This window comes from Malaclemys terrapin, chromosome 9, assembly GCF_027887155.1.
Source record: "Malaclemys terrapin pileata isolate rMalTer1 chromosome 9, rMalTer1.hap1, whole genome shotgun sequence".
NCBI classification, from domain to species: Eukaryota; Metazoa; Chordata; order Testudines; family Emydidae; genus Malaclemys; species Malaclemys terrapin.
Window position 1 is genome coordinate 101,910,180 of NC_071513.1, and position 19,454 is coordinate 101,929,633.

The window sequence follows — 19,454 nt, forward strand, 5'->3', positions numbered from 1 at the left end:
CCAAATGAGGCATATGTTTGACTGGTCAGTTTGTAACTTTGGTGTTTGTAACTATCCTAACGTTCTTTTTCTGTCTCTGGTTGTTGATTCTATTAATACACCTGTTCCAAGTGATGCGGGATCTTGACAACTTGCAAGAAATGCCAATGGTGGGTTGGATGCAGTGTTGTAGCTGTGTCGGTCCTAGGATATTACAGAGACAAGGTGGGTGAGGTAATATCTTTTATTAGACCAACTTCTGTGGTGAACCAATACAAGATCTTACCCAACCAACCATGTCTCTCTAATGGTGGGTTGGCAAAGTTAGCTCCCTGGGATGTATCTGAAGATGGAGGGGATGAATGGTTAAGGCTCCTGTGTGTTCCCCATTCGCTCATGCTGATGATGTCATCTCAAAGACTGGAAATTTAGCTGTTCAGTGAATGAAACAGAACACAGGTTTCAAATGGATCAGAAGGAATTGTCTAAGGGCTTGGCTACACTTGCAGTTGTAGAGTACTGGGAGTTAAACCAGCCTTCAGCAACCACAGCAGGGAAAACGCTGCTGCGTGTTTACACTCTCAGCTGGAAGCGCACTGGCATGGCCACATTAGCAGTTCTTGCAACGGCCACAGAGAGCAGTGCATTGTGGTAGCTATCCCAGCATGCAAGTGGCTGCAACGTGCTTTTCAAATGTGGGGGGTGGGGTGGAGTGTGACAGGAAGCGTGTTGTGTGTATGTGGGGGGAGAGAGAGTGGGTTTTTGGGGGGCTGAGAGCATGTCAGCATGCTGTCTTGTAAGTTCAGGCAGCAGTAGACCTCCCTCCTCCCCCTCCCCCCCACCTCTCTCTCACTGCCGGAGCAGATAAGCAGCCAGCTGTCAGAAACAGAGCTTTGAAAGGGGATATTTGCATTCCTACAGCATTCCTACAGCGAGTTCAAAACAATGACAAGTGGCCATTTGACTTAAGGGGATTATGGGATGTTTCCGGAGGCCGATCAGAGCGCAGTAATGCAACACCTCGTTCACACTGGTGCCGTGGCGCTCCAGCGGGGGGGGAGGGCAGCAAACGTTATTCTACTCGCCGAGGTGGAGTACCAGCAGCGCTGTAGCCGTGGAGTCAGAGCGCTCTACGTGCCTTGCCAGTGTGGACGGGGAGTGAGCTAGTGCGCCCGGGGCTGCTTTATTGCACTGTAACTCGCAAGTGTAGCCAAGACCTAAGAAGTGAAAGAATAACACGAAGCCCCAGCCCATTGGGATGAATACCTTGCTCCTGGTTGATTCAGGAAATGTTTGTATAGCTACAATAGACCTAATGACCATTGAGAGCTGTCTCAGGTGGAAGATTTAATCTCTCGGAAGCATCCAGAATTGTAGTATCTGGGAGGATGCCTTGTAACCAATCAGTCCATGAAAATGTCAAGCACGGCGATACTTCGCTTTTCTGCTGTGCTTCTCTGTGGATCTCAGTGCTTCTCAGAGGAAAGTTGATTTTGTGATACAAGGTTTACCACGTTTATTTGTTTACTCGCTAATTCCCAAATGGTCTCCCATTCATTGGAGAAGGAAAGTCTTTTGGTTAAGAGCACAGAACTAAATGTCAGAAAGTTGGGATTCTATTTCCAACTCCGTCTCAGACTTTGTGACATCAGGCGAGTCATTACAAACATTGAATCTATCTCCCCATGTAAGTATTCTCACACTTCTTATCAACCTGTCTGTACTGGGCTATCTTGATTATCACTTCAAAAGTTTTTTCTCTTACTTAATTGGCCTCTCAGAGTTGGTAAGACAACTCCCACCTGTTCATGCTCTCTGTATGTGTGTATATATATCTCCTCAATGTATGTTCCATTCTATGCATCTGAAGAAGTGGGTTGTAGCCAGGACCGGCTCTGGCTTTTTTGCCATCCCAGGCAAAAAAGCTGCCGCCCGCCCGCCCCCCCCCATGAGGGGGGGGAGGGCGGCCGGAGCCCCAGGAGGACGGGCTCTGCTCTCCCCCCGGCGGCCGGGGGGAGGGCGCCGGGGGGGAGGGCGGCCAGAGCGCCGGGGGGAGGGCCGGGAGCCCGGCCGTGGCCCCGCTCTCCCCAGGGGCCAGAGCGCCGCGCCGCCCCCCTCCAGGTGCCGCCCCAAGCACAAGCTTGGTGGGCTGGTGCCTGGAGCCAGCCCTGGCTGTAGCCCACGAAAGCTTATGCTCAAATAAATTTGTTAGTCTCTAAGGTGCCACAAGTACTCCTGTTCTTTTTCATTTATCTTTGTCTCAGTTTTTCCATCTGGGAAAATATTGACATATTATAGTCTAATCCCCAGTCATGGATCAGGCCCTATTTTATTTGTTCAGCTGTCTAGCCTCAGAGTACTGTGTGGCTTGATTCATTATTGGCAAAGAGCTTTGAGATCCTTGGATAGAACTTGCTAGGTAAGTGCAAAACATTATATATATGCATTGGAGAGATTCGGTTGTACTAGCTGTGACAAATGCGAGGATGCTCTTTAAAAATGATTAATATTGTGACAGGCCCAGATACTAGTGTGGATGGTTATTTCACCCTAGGGGTCTTGCTTGGGTGGCTCTTTCTTCTAGTCACCTGATCCCTTACACTTGAGTGGTTATGGGAAAATGTCAGAGCGTGTAGCATTAATGGCTCCAGTCTGCTCCCCTTGGGAGCACCAGAATCGTTTTGAACAGGATGAGTCGGAAAATGAGAACAAGACTGTGTCCTACAGACGCACAGGAGGACCTGGCTTGCTAGGAGAATGTAAGTTGGTTCTATTCTGTTCCTGTAGCCGAAGGGGAAAGCTGATCTAACTTAGCTTGCAGCGAGGTGCAAGAGTAGATGAGACTAAATATGCATGTAGAATGTGTGTTTGCTGCAAAATCTTTCTCTCTAATGCTTTCTTACAACTGCTATAGGAGTGGCCCTAGCCATTCTGCCTCCCTGGGTGGAAAATATTTTCAGTGCCCGCCCAGCCCCCAGCAGCTGAGGGGAAAATGAACTCACAGCCGGCCAATTGGTGGAGTTTTAAATAAAAAAAAAAGCCAGCTAATCAGAGTAGAGATCCCCTGGAAGTTGGCACCCAGCATGACCGCCCGGCTCGCACACCCCTAGAATCAGCCATCACTGCTAAATAAAAAACACATGTGTTTTAGGAAGGCTGTGGGTCACTGTCACTTATCATGGGTTCTGAAAAGGAGGAAACACAGGTGCTTGAAACCCAGTGAGGCCTGCAGTTGACAGGCAGTAGGTACGCAAGGCAGTCCCAGTCTGAGAGTAAAAGAACTGCTAGATTCCACCCTCTGGCAGGTAAAGGCAAGAGGCCAAACACTTGAGAAGGGAAAAATCAGAGACCAGAAAATGGCAGAGGTAGAAATAGTTTCATAACCATAATGCCGACATTTGGACAGATAATGGAGATACTTTCTAAAAAGTCTTTTTCAGTAGACATGAGTGTGACCCAAGAACCTATGGATGGCAGGTGGCAGAGGGTACAGGGAATCCTTTGGAATCCTTACCAAAAGAATGCTTTGTAAGGTCTCTAAAGAAAGCCTGTGTCATACTCGTCAACATAAACATTGTGAGAGGAATGTATGGAAAGTATGAGAGGAGTTGTGGGTATATATACTGGAAATTATATTGCCTCTATATAAATCCATGGTACACCTACATCTTGAATACTGCATGCAGATGTGGTTGCCCCATCACAAAAAAAGATATATTGGAATTGGAAAAGGTAGAGAAAAGGGCAACAAAAATGATTAGGGGGATGGAACAGCTTCCATATGAGGAGAGATTAATAAGACTGGGACTTTTCAGCTAGGAAAAGAGACGATTAATGCAGGATATGGTAAAGGTCTATAAAATCATGACCGGTGTGGACAAAGTAAATAAGGAAGTGTTATTTACTCCTTCTCATAACACAAGAACTAGGGGGTCACCAAATGAAATTAATAGGCAACAGGTTTACTACAGACAAAAGGAAGTATTTCTTCACACAACGCACGGTCAACCTGTGGAACTCTTTGACAGAGGATGTTGTGAAGGCCAAGACTATAACAGGGTTCAAGAAAGAACTAGATAAATTCATGGAGGATAGGTCCATCAATGACTACTAGCCAGGATGGGGCAGGGATGGTTTCCCTTGCCTCCCTTTGCCAGAAGCTGGGAAAGGGCGACAGGGGATGGATCACTTGATGATTACCTGATCTGTTCGTTCCCTCTGGAAGACGGGATGCTGGGCTGGATGAATCTTTGGTCTGACCCAGTGTGGCCATTCTTATGTTTTTAAAGGCTCTGACTAGGGACTGGTCACCAGAAAAGTGAAAAAACAGGTTTCTTTCAGGCAAGAAATGTTTGTCTCTCTGTTTACATGCAAATTAAGTATTGTATGGTTCACAATGGGCATACATTTACAATCTGAGCTGAATGCTAGTGAAGGATTGTGAAGTCTTCTAAGTGAGGAAATGTGCAGGAAGAAGTGAACCAGCTGGGGAAAGCCCTGTTTATACCTGAATTTTTGTGGGTATAACTAAGGGATAAAGAGGTACACCCTTGTTCCTTTAATCTGTGAGAGCAAGCTGGCAGCAGGTTTGGTCTTATGAGATGGGATCTCAGCCAAAGTGGTTGAAAATTTCGGGAAAACTATCTTGTTGGAGATAGGGGAATGCCCTGTTAGTTAAGTTTAGGCTCTAGAAAGTGTGTCATGATCTCGTTTCATATGTAACCATTTGATTCCAAAATTCTCACTCTGTCACTTGACTCTCTGTTCTTTGATGGTAAATTTATTCTTGTTTTCACTGTACATCAGTGGGTTTCAAAATTTTTTACTGGTGACCCCTTTCACACAGCAAGACTGAGTGCGTCCCCCCCTAATAAATTAAACACACTTTTTAATATATTTAACACCATTATAAATGCTGGAGGCAAGCGGGGCTTGGGGTGGAGTTGACGGCTCGCGATAACCTCCTGACCCCCAGTTTGAGAACCCCTGCAGTATATAAATCTAAGTGTCATGTGTTCAGTGGTGATCCTGAGTTTGAAGCTGGTGTGTGCTATTCCTTTGGGAATACTGGATCTGAGTGTTCAGTGGAACGGGGACTTAATGCTTCAGAGGGTTGCTTGGAGGAGTTGAGGGCTGGCGGGTGCTTATCGCTAACCTGTACAGAGACCAGAGCCCTGTGGAAGTCTGGAAGGCCGGGCTTGTGTTGCTGGAGGCTGGTCATTTCGGGGAGCTGATCCGTAGCAGGCACAGACAAGACTGCTTCACGCTAAGAACAGATGGAGGTGAGGTGCCTCAACCGGGGTACTCCGAGAAGCATCACAATGAGCCTGGTTGTTTGGGGAGAGTTTGATCTGATGGTAGGGTTCACACCCAACTCTACATTTCTTTGGGTTTTTTGCTTTTTTTTTTTTTTTTTTTGAGAATTGAAGTTCATAATAGTAATACTAACACTTACAGGGCCGCCCCTACCCATACACAAAGTATGCAGCTGCGTGCTGCTCCAGCCCCTGCTTCGCCTCTTCCCCATGGCCCCAACCCCTGCTCCGCCTCAGCGCTGCACCCACTCCACCCCTTCCCCAAGGCCCCCGCTCTGCCACTTCCCGCCTCAGCCCTGCCCCCATTCCCCTGAGGACTGCAGCAGGGATTGGGTGCCCTGCACTCACTGGTGGCGGTAAGTGGAGCGACCTGGCCCCAGCCTGCTCCGCTCCCCTGGCTCCCAGCCGCGCTGCTGGCGAGTGCTGGGGGGCGGTTTCCCCCCGACCCCCCTCACAGAAGCCTGAGCCCCCCCACAGCAGAGGCTGCGTAGGTCACCAAAATGTCTAGGGAGGGTCCTGCATACTTACAAGAAAAATTAGAGGAGCCAGACCTTGCATGAAACTCTGTACAGACCACCAGTCCACAGTAATAATACTAATAATGAGACTGATGTCAATTTCCCTATTTAATCTGCATATCAGGGTATGAAGGTCAATTAGTTAACTCTTGCATTCAAGGAGTCAGCATGGCTGTGTTGGAATGATGTGCCTTTTATATATACATAAAAGAAAGACCGTGTATGTGCATCCTTGACAATGGTATGTCATGTAACCAATTTAGGCCAAAGAGTCGGCACTGAAGAATGTGATACTTTACATTTCTATCAGACTACTGGGATTGCTACCGCGTTCTGTAGGGTTCCGTATTGCGCACATCACTGCAGTAGCTGTGTGTCAATGTTTAAAAATTAAAATCAAAGGGAAGAAAAATATACAGAAGTGTCTCATGTTACCCTCAAGACGTTCACTGAATCATTGAAATGTGAGATGGAAGAGTGAGATTAAGCAATCTCATCTAGTTCCCTGGTAATTCAGGTTTTCCCCTCCAGTACCTGTCCAAGTGCCGCCTTGACTCTAGATTTAACTGTTAGAAGGGATATGGGGCTTTTACTGCAATATGGGTAGATATACCGATCATTAATGAATGTAACCTACCAAGACTCCTGAGAGGTAGGGAAGCATTATCCCCATTTTACAGATGGGAAATTGAGGCATAGAAGGTGAAACTTACTAAAGTGCCTAAATCACTTAGGTACTTTGGAAAATTTTACACAGCAGGAATAAGTGACTTGCCCAAGGTGCCACAGCTGTTCTATGGAAGAGCTGGGGATTAAATCCAGATCTCCTGAGTCCCAATCAGCACCTTAACCACCAGAGAAACATCCTTTCTCTTCTTGCTGTTTGGTTTACATTATCTTTTGTTTAAATGTTAGCCTGGTAACCTAGTTAAAACTTTTCTGCCACCTAAAGGCCTTTGCCTCCTTGGAGTTTTGCACCCTTCAGATATTTGTAGGTGATGGCTGAGATTTTGAAAGTAGTATAAAGGCTCTGGGCACTCTATTGGCATCTTTTAAAGTCACAAGGCAAGTCTCCTTGCTTCATCACTTAGCCAAGAGTACAGCTTTAGCTCTCATAATCGTTCCCCACAATCATTCCCTCTGGCCTTTAGTCATGCTCTGCCCGTGAATTCCCTCCAGCTTGTCAACAACACCTCTCTGGTAAGGAGGCGTCCAGAACTTGGATGCAATATTCCAGTTGTATTTCCACCAGAGCCATACAGAAAGACCTATTATTACCTCCCTGCTTCACGATGTGCTCCCTTCATCTATGCAGTCCAAAGGTCACCGGCCTATTTTGCAGCCATATCAAACAACTCCTGTTTAATGTATAGTCCACTACCACCTCTACGGCTCTTATATCCAGACGTGGCCTTCCTATTTGAATATTAGTTTCAGATTTTTCTGCTGTCAGATTGATTCACAAAACATGCGACTTTTAATCATCAAAATGTGGAAGTGAGATACTTAAGTAGAATATCCATTAAAAATATGCAAAGAAAGGGAATTACAGAGAATGTAGCAATCTGCATTAATTACTTAAACCCCATGAAACCCTGGTGGGGTACCCTTTTTTCAGGTTGGTAAACTGAGAGCCATGGAGGAGGTAACTAAAATTGGTTGAAAAACTTAATGAAATTGTCCACATTTTGGCTAAATTTTAGCTGAATTTTTGTTGAAATTTCAAATGTTGATTGAAAAAAAGTGTCCAATGTGAACATTTTTGACCAGCTGTGGTAGGACTTGCTCGGGGTAACACAGTGAGTCATTGGTAAAGCCTAGAATCTAAATCCCTACATCAGGAAACTAATGTAATCACTAGACAATATTGACTTAGGCCCTGATCTAGTAAAACGCTTACACACATCATTTAAATACTGAGATGTATGCTTATGTCTATTGAAGTCAAGTGAATTAAGCATGTACTTGGGTGGCAAATGAATATATATCTTTAAATTTGGGAAAGTCCCCTCTTCTGAAGTGACTTGAGATTGTGGAAGGGTCTCAAGCTATCTGCTTTGCAGCCCACTGGCACAGTCAGTACTCATCTTGCTGTTCCCCATCTCTTCGGAACAGCATCTTTCATGATTGCAGCACCCACATCAATGCCACTGCTGAGAACTCTCAGATTTTGGACATGCTCCCAGGGAATCCCCCTTAAAACCTGAAATCTCAAACCTATTGCAGCAGATTCCAGAGGTTAAAAAAAAACACAACCCAAACCCATCACCAAATTGCAACGGATGAATCTCAGAAAACCTCAGAGGTTTGGTTCAGAGGAGCCTCCAACTGATCTAATGCTCATCGGATCCTCTCTTGGTTGAAAATTAGACTGAGACTCTCACAAGAACTGGCTTCTTATTGTGATTTTCAGTCCTGCCATAGCTAGCCCACAGGGGAATTAGCTCACCAAGTCAACAACTTCTCTGATGCTTTGGGGAGTTTCACTGGAGACAGGAATAAGTCCAAGCTCCAGAACGGGATCTGACTTTGCAGCTCAAATGTCTTTAAAAGGTCTAAATGCAAGCACCCTGACGTTCTGGAAAGATGGGGTTTCAAACACCATTTTCTGGATGGTTGAAGTTGGACCTTTGCTTATGTGTCCCATTGTTGAGTCTTGAAGTCTGGATCTGGGCCTTTGCTTTAGGCTGATCTGTCTTCCACTTCTTGGCCAGGCCAGGCCCAAGAAACAGAGAGGCTCATGGAAACAAAATGCTACATACGCTTCATGTTTACATTTGGTACAGAGAGCTGAAGTGACTTAAAGATCCCTTTATTAAATATTGGTTCCCTCTGTAGATATTTAGACTGTAATCAAGTCACTCCTATTTCAGTATCATTGCTGAGAATAGGCCACTTCCACCTTAATTGAATTGGCTCATTAGCACTGATCCCCCACTTGGTCAGGTAACTCCCATCTTTTCATGTGCTATAATATATATTCTGCTTACTGTTTTTTTCACTCCGTGCATCTGATGAAGTGGGTTTTAGCCCATGAAAGCTTATGCCCAAATAAATTTTAGTCCCTAAGTTGTCACAAGGACTCATGTTTGCTGATACAGACTGACACGACTACCGCTCTGAAACCTATTGCCTGTTGAGTGCCTTATGAAATTTAAAGCATTTTATATCCTTTTTGGAACTGAATACATTTTATGGCGATGGTCCTAGCCTAGGCACTATGTATTACTAAAATAAGTAACATTTACAAACTCAGTTCAAGAAGTTTGATTCTGATTGTATGCAAATCAATTCTCCCTCTTCCAGATTCTCTATTTTAAAGTGTCTGGTTTCATGATCAAAGTTTGATGTTTTGGTCATTATAATGAAATAAGAATATATTCACAATTTCTCACTAAGGTGATAATGCTAGTGAGTGTTTAGACATTAGGCACTGGACAGGAAGTCAAAGATCTAGTTTCTATTTCTGTATCCCTCAGACTTATTGTTGTGCCATAGCAGCAAGTCACTTACATCGTCTCTGAAAATGTGGGTCTTAACCTGCCTATACCTCAGTTTCCCCATCTATAAAATGGAGATCAGAATATCTAGCTAAGTCAGTGTGTGGAGCTCAGAGTCTGTATGAATTAATATTTGCAAATTACCTTGAGATTTTTGAGGAAAATAGCTATAGGCATTCAAAGTAGTCTTTTTTCTGTTAACACAATATAGCTAATTGCATACACTTAATGGATAGGGAAGAAGTAGGTGTTGGACAAGCAGCAAAGAAAATATTAGATCTTTGGCTTCCATTGCAACATTATGCAGAGAACACTCCTTGCTATTTAATCTCTGGCCAAACCATTCATTTTAATTTTAAGATACTTTTCCCAGACATTGTGTGATAGGTGTCTAATAAGTTTGTGTTGTTTAATGCAAGTTCCATTTTAGATTTAGGTAAAAGATTAGGCAGAGAAGAGAAAACACCGAAATCCTTTGTAAATGTGCTTCTCTTAAGTGTTGTTGCAGAATCAGGGCTTTTTATTTAAGGCTAGAAGGGACCATTGTGAAAATCTAGTTTGACCTCCTGTGGTAATTCCAGTGGTTAATTACCTCATTGTTAAAACAAACAAACACACCTTATGCCACATTTCCAGTATGAATTTGTTTAACTTCAATTTCTAGATGTTGGCTCTTATTCTGCTGTTGCCTGTTAGATTCATAGATTCCAAGGCCAGAAGGGACCACTATGATCGGCTACTCTGACCTCATATAGAGCACAGACCAGAGAACTTCCCCAAAGTAATTCCTAGAGCAGGTCTTTTAGAAAAACATCCTGTCATGATTTAAAAATTGCCAGTGATGGAGAATTCCCTGTGACCCTTGGTAAACATTACTCTCAATGTTAAAAATAGACGCTTTATTTCCAGTCAGAATTTGTCTAGTTTCAGCTTCTCTGCTAGACTGTCAAGTATCAGAGGGGTAGCCGTGTTAGTCTGAATCTGTAAAAAGCAACAGAGGGCCCTGTGGCACCTTTGAGACTAACAGAAGTATTGGGAGCATAAGCTTATGCTCCCAATACTTCTGTTAGTCTCAAAGGTGCCACAGGACCCTCTGTTGCTTTCTGCTAGACTGAAGATCCCTTTATTAAATATTTGTTACCCATGTAGATATTTAGACTGTAATCAAGTCACTCCTTAAGTTTCTCTTTAAATAAATTAAAGAGCCCTCTACTATCTGAAAGTGTCTTCAAACTCCCATGTCCCCAAACCCATCCATTAATCCCTGTCTTTGGCCCTGATTCTGCAAGGTGATCTATGTAGCTGGACCCTCTGCTGGCACAGCAGTCTATCCATGGAGATCACAATGCAGGATTGGGGGCTTAAGGTGCAAAATCCTGCTCTCCCAGGGCTGTAACAGATGGAATTAGGGAAATTTCAGAAAGTGATGAGTGAGATTTTAAACGTCTCCTGAAAGCGCACAGCAAAATCCTTTGTCGGCAGAGGGAGATGCTTTTAAAGTGCTTCAAAATACATCCAAGAATCTTTCCAGATGTGAGAGGCTTGGCAGGTTTGCTCTCCCTGGTCCTCATGCGTTGCATCCCTTCTGTCTTGCTCCTCTCAACTGCAATGCCAATGTACCCCCCCCCTGCAAAGAAACTGGAAACAGCTAATGCTTAAAGACAGACCCTCATCCAAACTAAACCCACTTGTGCTTAAATTACAAATAACTGTAACAAGCATAACTGAAAGAGATTAGAGGGAAAAAAATCCCCCATTTTTCCCAATTTGCATTCTTTGCACAGTTAACAGCTCTCTGTGTAGAGTTCATTTCACTATTTCCCCTGTACCGTCCATTTTGTGTGGGTTTTTCACACAACAAATTTGGGGAGAAGAGAAAAATAAAGTGATATATATATATGGAAAAGTACCAAAAAATTGGCAGGAAGCTTTGGGCAGGTGTAGGACCTACAACTACTTTAAACTTTTTGTTTTTGTTTTTAAAGCTGACTAGCTTCAAGTTGAATGTGTCCCTCTGTGTTAAAAACTGAGGCCCCAAATCCTGCAAAGATTTAAGCACCTGCCTGACTTTGCGCACAACTGCTTACCTGCCTAAAGATGTAAACACGTGCGTTTAATGTGTGCAAGGTCAGGCCCTCCAGTGGGAATCTTAAATAAGTAATAATAAAAAAAAGCCCCTCTACCTGTTCTTATACTATTTTAGCAGCCTTCCCAGTCCAGCCCCTTTCATGCAGTCTAACCCCCCCCCCCTCGCAGTGCAGGACCCCACCCTTTTCTATCTCTGCCCCCTTGGTCCTGCAACACCCCCGTCTCTGTCCTTCCCGGGCAGTGCACTGCACTGCCATCCCCAGACCTTACATGGACAAATCTGCCTTCGGGGAAAGTCAGGAATTTGGGCCCTTGACGTCAGCCTGCAGCGCTCTGGGCAGAGCCCGGGGGCAGAGGGGAGGCACCAACCCGGCTGCGGGAGCTCGGCAGAAGTTTCACTTTTTGTTTTAGGGGCTTCCCTTGATTTTCCCTTTGGTTTCAGACCCTCGGATTCGCCCCCTGCCCGGGGCCAGGAGAGACAGGTAAGGGGGGGGGGGGCTTGAGTGCAGGGGCGATAGGGGGCATGCCGGGGGGGAGGGGGAAGGGGCAGGAGCAGAGATGGGGAGGGGAGGGCACCACAGGCCCCTTGGGAATATTTTGGGGTGCCTCCCCCCACACAACACATCATAGAGAGAGAACAGGGGGGCCCAAGCAATTGCTAAGTGGGCTTGTGGCTAGAGCCGGATCCGGGGGACGGAAGGGATGTGTGTGTGGGAGGGGATGGGGGTGTGGGGCAGGCTGGGGGAATAGGGCGGGGGGAGAAGGGGGCTTGGGGGGCAGGATGGGCAGTCAGGGGGCTGGGGTAGAGGGGGATAGGGGGTAAGGGCAGGCTGGGGGAATAGGGCGGGGGGAAAAGGGGGCTTGGGGGGCAGGATGGGGAGGATGGGCAGTCAGGGGGCTGGGGTAGAGGGGGACAGGGGGTAAGGGCAGGCTGGGGGAATAGGGCGGGGGGAAAAGGGGGCTTGGGGGGCAGGATGGGGAGGATGGGCAGTCAGGGGGCTGGGGTAGAGGGGGACAGGGGGTAAGGGCAGGCTGGGGGAATAGGGCGGGGGGAAAAGGGGGGTTGGGGGGCAGTCAGGGTGCTGGGGTAGAGGGGATGGGGGTAAGGGCAGCTGGGGGAGCCGGGGCTTGGGGGGGCAGGAGGGAGCTAGAGAGGGGGGGTTGGAGCGGGCAGCCCGCAGGCTCCCGGACCCAGGGGCAGCCCCAGACCCGAGCCGGAGCCGCGGCCGCGGCGAGGGCGGCCGGGGACACTCCGGGGCCGGGGAGGGGACTCGGCGCTGATGCGGCCCCGGCACCGCCCCCCGCCCCACCTCCGCCCGCAGCCTCCGCCCTCCCGCCGCCGCTGCCGCCGCCGCGCTCGCCTCCGCCTCCCCCCCGAGGTAGGGTTGCAAATAATAACTCCCCCCCCTCCCCCTCCCCAGCTGTGCCGCAGCTGGAGCCCCCGGCGGGGCGGCGCGCGCTGCATGTGCCCGGGGGCGGCGGCGGCTCCTCCCTCGCCCGGGCCGGGTGCTGCTGGCCCGGCTGGGGCGGGGAGAGGCCCCGGCGGGGATCTCCAGCCTGCAGCGCCGGCCGCCCGCGGGGGTGTCTCCGGCTGGGCAGGGGGCGAGTGGGGAGGGACCCAGGAAACTTCCCCGGCACTTGGGGGGTCGCAGCCCCTCGTGCATTCCTGGGGACATTGCCCCCCGCTTCCTCCGAGGGGCTGTCTTGGAGGGGGACAGGGAAGGGGTGCAGATCTGGCGTTAAGGACACAGTGCCCCGGGGGCCCGGAGGTGATTCAGGGTGCAGATGGATGCTTCCCCCCTGCCTTTGCCCAGGGAGGAGGGCAACTGACCACCTCGTTGCTTCCCTCTCCAATAGTTGGGGACTAGAGCCGCAGAGCAACTCGGTCTGATCTCTCATTTCTAGGTGGGTTTGCCCCACTCCGCTGGGGTCTCTGCAGGACACCAGTTGGCGCTTGGGTCTGACCTCCTGCGCTCTGGATGCAACAGGCCTTCGCTTCACAGTGTGGGCCACAGAGCTGATGGGACAGGAATGCGCTGAGACACTGATTACTTCGGTTTAAGGGAGTTGTCCTGCTATCTTTTCTATTAAACATTGCTTCCTGGTCTCCTCTGTCCTGCTCCTGAATTGTGGGACAGTAAATTCTTCAGGGAAGGGATTGGAATGGTGCCTTGTAGACTGGGACCCCAGTGATTATAGAAATAATAATAGGTGTGTTAGGTCCTGGCACACTTTTGCATGCAAGGTTGGGTAGGCCCTTCCCAGGCGGGTAAGCACAGCAGATATTTCCCACACAATTACTGTCACCCAGTTTATTGTCATTCAGATTGACAGATTTCATTCTCATTATGGTTCAGGAGAAATCTCGGCACCCCCTGGGGCTTTGTTTGTGAGTGGGAGGTGTTGATAGGGAAAACTGATTCAGTAATGGCGCTGGCTGCTGTTAGATTATTCTTTTTATTTCCACTCCCCGGTAGGCTGGATTTTGCCCCTTTACCTTTCACCTACTTCTAGGTTGGGCCGGCTTTTGATATCTTTCTTTTGTAAGGTGTGCTGCCTTTGTTTAAGGGTGCTAGTCTGGCTAGTCAGAATGCTTTGTTCCATGCTGGACTATGCAGCTGACCCCCTATATCAGGGGTCAGCAACCTTTCGGAAGGAGTCTGCCGAGTCTTCATATATTCACTCTAATGTAAGGTTTCGCGTGCCAGTGATACATTTTAACGTTTTTAGTAGGTCTCTTTCTATAAGTCTATAATATAGAACTAAACTATTGTTGTATGTAAAGTAAATAAGGTTTTTAAAATGTTTAAGAAGCTTCATTTAAAATTAAATTAAAATGCAGAGCCCCCCGGACCGGTGGCCAGGACCTGGACAGTGTGAGTGCCACTGAAAATCAGCTCGCGTGCCGCCTTCAGCATACATGCCATAGGTTGCCTACCCCCGCCCTATATCTACGGTGGAAAGTCTCACTCCCATAAGACTTCAGTTCAAAGAACTGCTATTGATTTTGATGGGATTTCTGCACTTGTAGGGCCCACAGGTTTGTGCCCTACAGAGGCTGGGTGCATGCCATGTGGGAGTAACTTTCAGGACAAAATCTTCGGAAAAAATCATTTTGCAAAAAAGGATACGGGGAGACTGGGATCTTGAGTGCCGCTGTGTTGCTGGGCACTCAGATATCATGGAGAGGGATGCTGTATAAATGCCTAGCTATAGGATCATGGAGGGAGGAGAATGGGGTGTGGGCTTGGGACTGTGAGGAGTTCACCTGTATGTTGCTGGTTCAGCTTTGCCCCACGCTGATAGTGACTAAGAGCCATTCGGCCTGTGTGAAATGAGTTGGTGGGCTCAGCGCACTCTGTAGTGAAAATTTGTCCACATAGGATCGTGTGACTTAGAGCTGGAAAAGACTTGCTGGGTTATTCAGTGAATTTCCCCTGTTTCATGGTTGGTCCAGACTGGGCTATCTCAGACAATGGGGTTTCCCTTGAGTGATTACTTAGGGAGTTGGTGGAATCCTTGTCATTGGAGGGTTTTCTGAACAGGTTAGACAAACACCTGTCAGGGATAGGTATATTTAATTCTGCCTCAGCACCAGGAGTGGGGATGAAGTAGATGACCTCTTGGTGTCCCTCCCCCTATGTTTCTGTGATTATTACACAGCACAGTGAGGCCTTATTGTCAGGAAGTTTTCTCTGCTAGTCAGCCTGGTTTTCCCCTTTTAGTTTCACCCTATCATTCCTGTTGTATTGCCCTGACTATTTCTCTCCATTGCTGTATTTTCAGTTCGCCCTTTACTCGCAGCTGGCTAGCACAGCCGCAGTGCCACTGGTGGGAGTTCTAGCATAGATAGAGCATTAGTTCTTACCAGTGTGTCATCTAACTCCGCTCACATCAGTGTTGTAGAAATTCCTGCTGCCTGTTCTTTCTAGTGCTCCTTTCTGTCCTGTTATTTGGGGGTTAAGCCGATGTCTAACTACTGGGAGTTAGAAATAAACTTCTCTGAGTTGTTTTCTGCAGGGTTTCTTGCGCCTTTCTCTAAATCATCTGGTCCCGGCTGCTGTTGGTGACCGGTTACCAGACTAGGTGGACCACTGGTCTGATCCAGTCTGGCAGTTCCTATGTTCCCAGTTCCCGTGGGAAAAGTTCCCAGGGTAGACATACCCCCTAGACATTAACTTCCTTCTGCTATTTGTAGACTGTTCTTATATCTCTGCCACTTCAGTTGTCTATTAGCTCAGCAACGTGCCCCACTTAGCTCCTTGTGAATTAGTCCCATACCCACTGGCCCCTTCATCCTCTTTGTTGCCTTTGTCTGAGGTCCATTCAGTTTGTCAATGTCTTTCAGTCACACGTTGCTCAGAATTGAACACAATGTTCCAGAGCTGTACATAGAGGGGCTGTATCTCACTGATGCTGCTGTGTATACAACCCCAAACTGCAATGGGCCAGTCACATGCAAACTCCTATGTGCACTGTCCACTGTCACGCCTGTCTACATCAGCATTATTGCTTTCCAGGTTTCTCCATGTCACTGAATATTAGTGTCTTTCATCATGCAAATGTTAATCATCTATTATGATTGGCATTGGCTAGCACCCTCATTAGCTGTCTTGGCCGAAACACCTAGGAATGAACTGGCAATGAAGACTTGAATTCTCTTGCCCAGAGAGATTTTCCCTTCAGAATGTGGTTGAAGAACACTGGCAGGGTAAGCTTGTGCTGCAAAGATTTGCCTTCAGAACTGACTAACCCGTACCTTCCTCTAGCCACAACATTTCCATGGCTTACAACTATATTGCTGTGCTGTCTGCGACTTGCAGTGGCTATGTTCAGTTCTGAAACCCCTCTCAAATCCTGGCTAAGTCTGGAAAGGCCAGTTTCCCAAGCGATGATATGACCATTTGCCTGTTTGTGGCAGATTGCAAGGCAGATGACATCTCCAAATCACATCATTCTCTGAATAGCTTCGGGTCTCTCTTTGGCCCCACTTCGAGTATGATATTTAATTGACTGTTGTCTTGAACTTTGGTAGTTAGGACCCTGTGCTGTATAATTTATGAAAGCTTGAAATTCAAGTCTTCAAATAGTGTAAATTCTGGCCCAATTCTGCATCCCTTATGCTGTGCAGTGTTTATCCTGTAAAAAGTTCAGTCTAAGGATATGCAAGTGAGTAAGTACTACACAACATGAATAAAGACTGAAAATTAATGCCTTTTATCTTGGCCTCTAGCGGCGTGTGAAATACTGACTGCTAAAATCCCATCGGAATTGAAGAACTTCAACAAATAAAGCGGTCATCAGAGTTTATTATTAATTATAACTTATGATACTGGTCAGACTTCGGGCACCCCGTCATTTGATTTCTAAGCATAGATGTCACCTTGTTTATTAAAATCATAAGTTCAAGTTCATAAGTCTAATCTCTTGGTTTGTCCACAAACTTTAGGCAAGTTCCTTTTGTCTGATTATGTGTGATGCCTGCTGCGAGTCCCACCGTGCTGTTGATCTAAGCAGTTCCCATTTCTCCATCAGAAGGTGCTGCAATAACCTAGACAAGCATAGTGTAGAAATTAAAGGTTCAGAGAAGACTAACTAAAATAATTAGGGGCCTGGAAAAACTCATATGAAGAGAGATTAAAGAGTCTGTCTCCTTTCTAAAGTAAACAACCCCAAATAAAGGGATAGGATAAAAGTATATAAATAATGAATGGTCTGGAGAATGGAGGTATCGGGTGTGACTGTTCTCCATGTCTCAACAGAAGAACAAGGGGAAATTGAAAGGCAGCTAATTGAAAATAGATAAAAGGAAATACTTTTCATATAGTTTGTAATTAGACTCTGGAACTCCTTGCCACGAGATGATGTTGAGGCCAAGAATTCGGCAACGTTCAGAAAGGGGTCAGACATTTATATGGCTAACAAGAATATGCAGCATTATTAGAGTTTACTAACAATTAAACCTTATGCCTCATGGTTTAAACCAGGGGTTTTCAAACTGGGGGTCGTGACCCCCGAGGGGATCTCGAGGTTATTATATGGGGGGGGGTCGTGAGCTGTCAGCTTCCACCCCCAAACTCCACTTCACCTCCATCATTTATAATAATGTTAAATATTTAAAAAAGGTGTTTTTTTTAGTGTATAAGGGGGGGGGGGTCGCACTCAGAGGCTTGCTGTGTGAAAGGGGTCACCAATACAAAAGTTTGAGAACCACTGGTTTAAACTGTAAAAAGCAACAGAGGGTCGTGTGGCACTTTTAAGACTAACAGAAGTATTGGAGCATAAGCTTTCATGGGTAAGAACCTCACTTCTTCAGATGTTTAAACTGATCTCTAACTATTAGAGATGAGGACGGTTCTTGCAGTATTCTTTGTGGCATCTGGTGCTGGCCAGTGTTGGAGACAAATACTGGATTAGGAAGAGCCTGGGTCTGGTATAGTCTGGCAATTCCTGTATTCCTGTGAAAGCATTTAACTTCAGTATTAGTCTCATTATTTTTCTCAACTTCATTTGGCCTTCAGAATCGCTTTAGAGCAGTGGTTCCCAAATTGGGGTTCATGAACCCCTGGAGGTTCATGAAATGTTACAGGGAGTTCTCGGGGGAAAAAATTCCCTAATGGTGGACAGAGCTGTCCCTAGGGACTCTGGGCAGCACGGGACCAGGAGCCCGGAGCCCCTGGACTTCTAAGAGCTAAGCAGATCAAAGCAAGCATATCTATCACACTGAGGAGATTTAAACGTCAAGACTCTTTATAAGAAATGGAAAGGGAGGGGGATATTTTTTGCTGCTTTTAAAATTAAATAGGCAGCTAGTATTGTTTTTAAAATTATTATGAAGAACAAGTTTAAGCTTTGTTGTAGCGTGTGTTGTTTGCTTGAACTGCTCAAGACCTGAATGCTTGTGCAGGAGGAACTCTTTGAGTTGGCTTCTTAGATACCTTCCTGCTGTTTCACATCTGATACTTCTTGATGAAACATAGGAGCCTTGCCTTATAACAGGCTTATTCAAAGTGATACAAGCTACGAACGTGAGATCTTGGAAGAGTGTTGCCGTTTTCATAATGTAATAAAAATACTGTAATGATAAATAATAATTAATAATAAAGAGTGTGTAATAAGCATGTCATAAAAACAAATTTTATATTTCCAAGATCACTGCTTTTATCATTTATACTCGGGTAAAGGAGAAAATCCCTGGAAATAGTCATTTTTAGGAGGGGGTTCGTGAGACTTGACATTTTGGTGAAAGGGGTTCACAGGTTGTTAAAGTTTGGGAACCACTGCTTAAGAGTGTACTAACTGCTGTGATGTCTGAAACGGCGTGCCAGTCCAGTGCCCTTATTAAGCTTTTCTGGGCAAGGGAAGCTCAAATAAATTTTGTAGGGATACCTTAAGAGGTTTTAGAGTAAGAACATAGTGACACAATGACAATAGTGAAATATTTACTTCCTTCCGATTCATCCATGCTTTTAAGGCCCAGTATCCCATCACTTTCTTGGACTCTGATAGAGTCGTACAAATACTTCAAGACCCTTTCTAAGCTCTGGTCCTGGACCAGGGATTGGAAAGGAAACATGGCAGTTACTTTCATGCTAAGGGAGCTGCACACAGACTGGAACTTGCAAAAGGGAATGTTAGTGAATTCTGACTTTTTTTTTTTTAAAGTTTTGTGAGAAAGAAAAACAGAGAAAAGAAAATAACAAATCAAATAAAAAAACCACAGACCAAAAAAACCCCATGAAATCTCAAAAGCTTTTCACAGTTTATGCCCGCCTAAGAAATTGGGTTAGGTCAGTATAATGCTTAGCAGTTTCTTCTCTCTGTGCTTCTGGGCACAGGAAGATAGATAGGGTGGTAATGCTGCTAATCCAGATATGAAAAAAACATCGCCCGCACCTAATCACAGTGATTAGGATTAATGGCAGAGACACTCGAGCTAAAATTCTGCCTTAATCCCAAGGAGAGTTAGTTTCGATCAATGCAAGAGCTGGTGTGAAAGTCATTATTTTAAGTAAAAAAAAAAAGATTGTTGGTATCTGTTGTTGGGATCTGAG

The 19,454-nt window shown here is 46.1% G+C and overlaps 1 protein-coding gene across 7 annotated transcripts in view; it reads left to right on the plus strand.

Moving 5' to 3' along the window:
* The first annotated feature begins 11,771 nt into the window (after nt 1–11,771).
* LPP (LIM domain containing preferred translocation partner in lipoma) overlaps nt 11,772–19,454 on the plus strand; it is a 433,528-nt gene continuing 425,845 nt past the window's right edge. For 3 of the 7 annotated variants that reach the window (XM_054039564.1, XM_054039575.1, XM_054039573.1), the window contains exon 1: nt 12,719–12,779. The gene's annotated coding sequence lies outside the window, so the exon portion shown is untranslated. Of the gene's footprint in view, nt 11,883–12,716; nt 12,780–19,454 lie in introns of those variants that run through there. The other 4 variants (XM_054039565.1, XM_054039572.1, XM_054039570.1 and 1 more) reach the window with 3 other exon arrangements.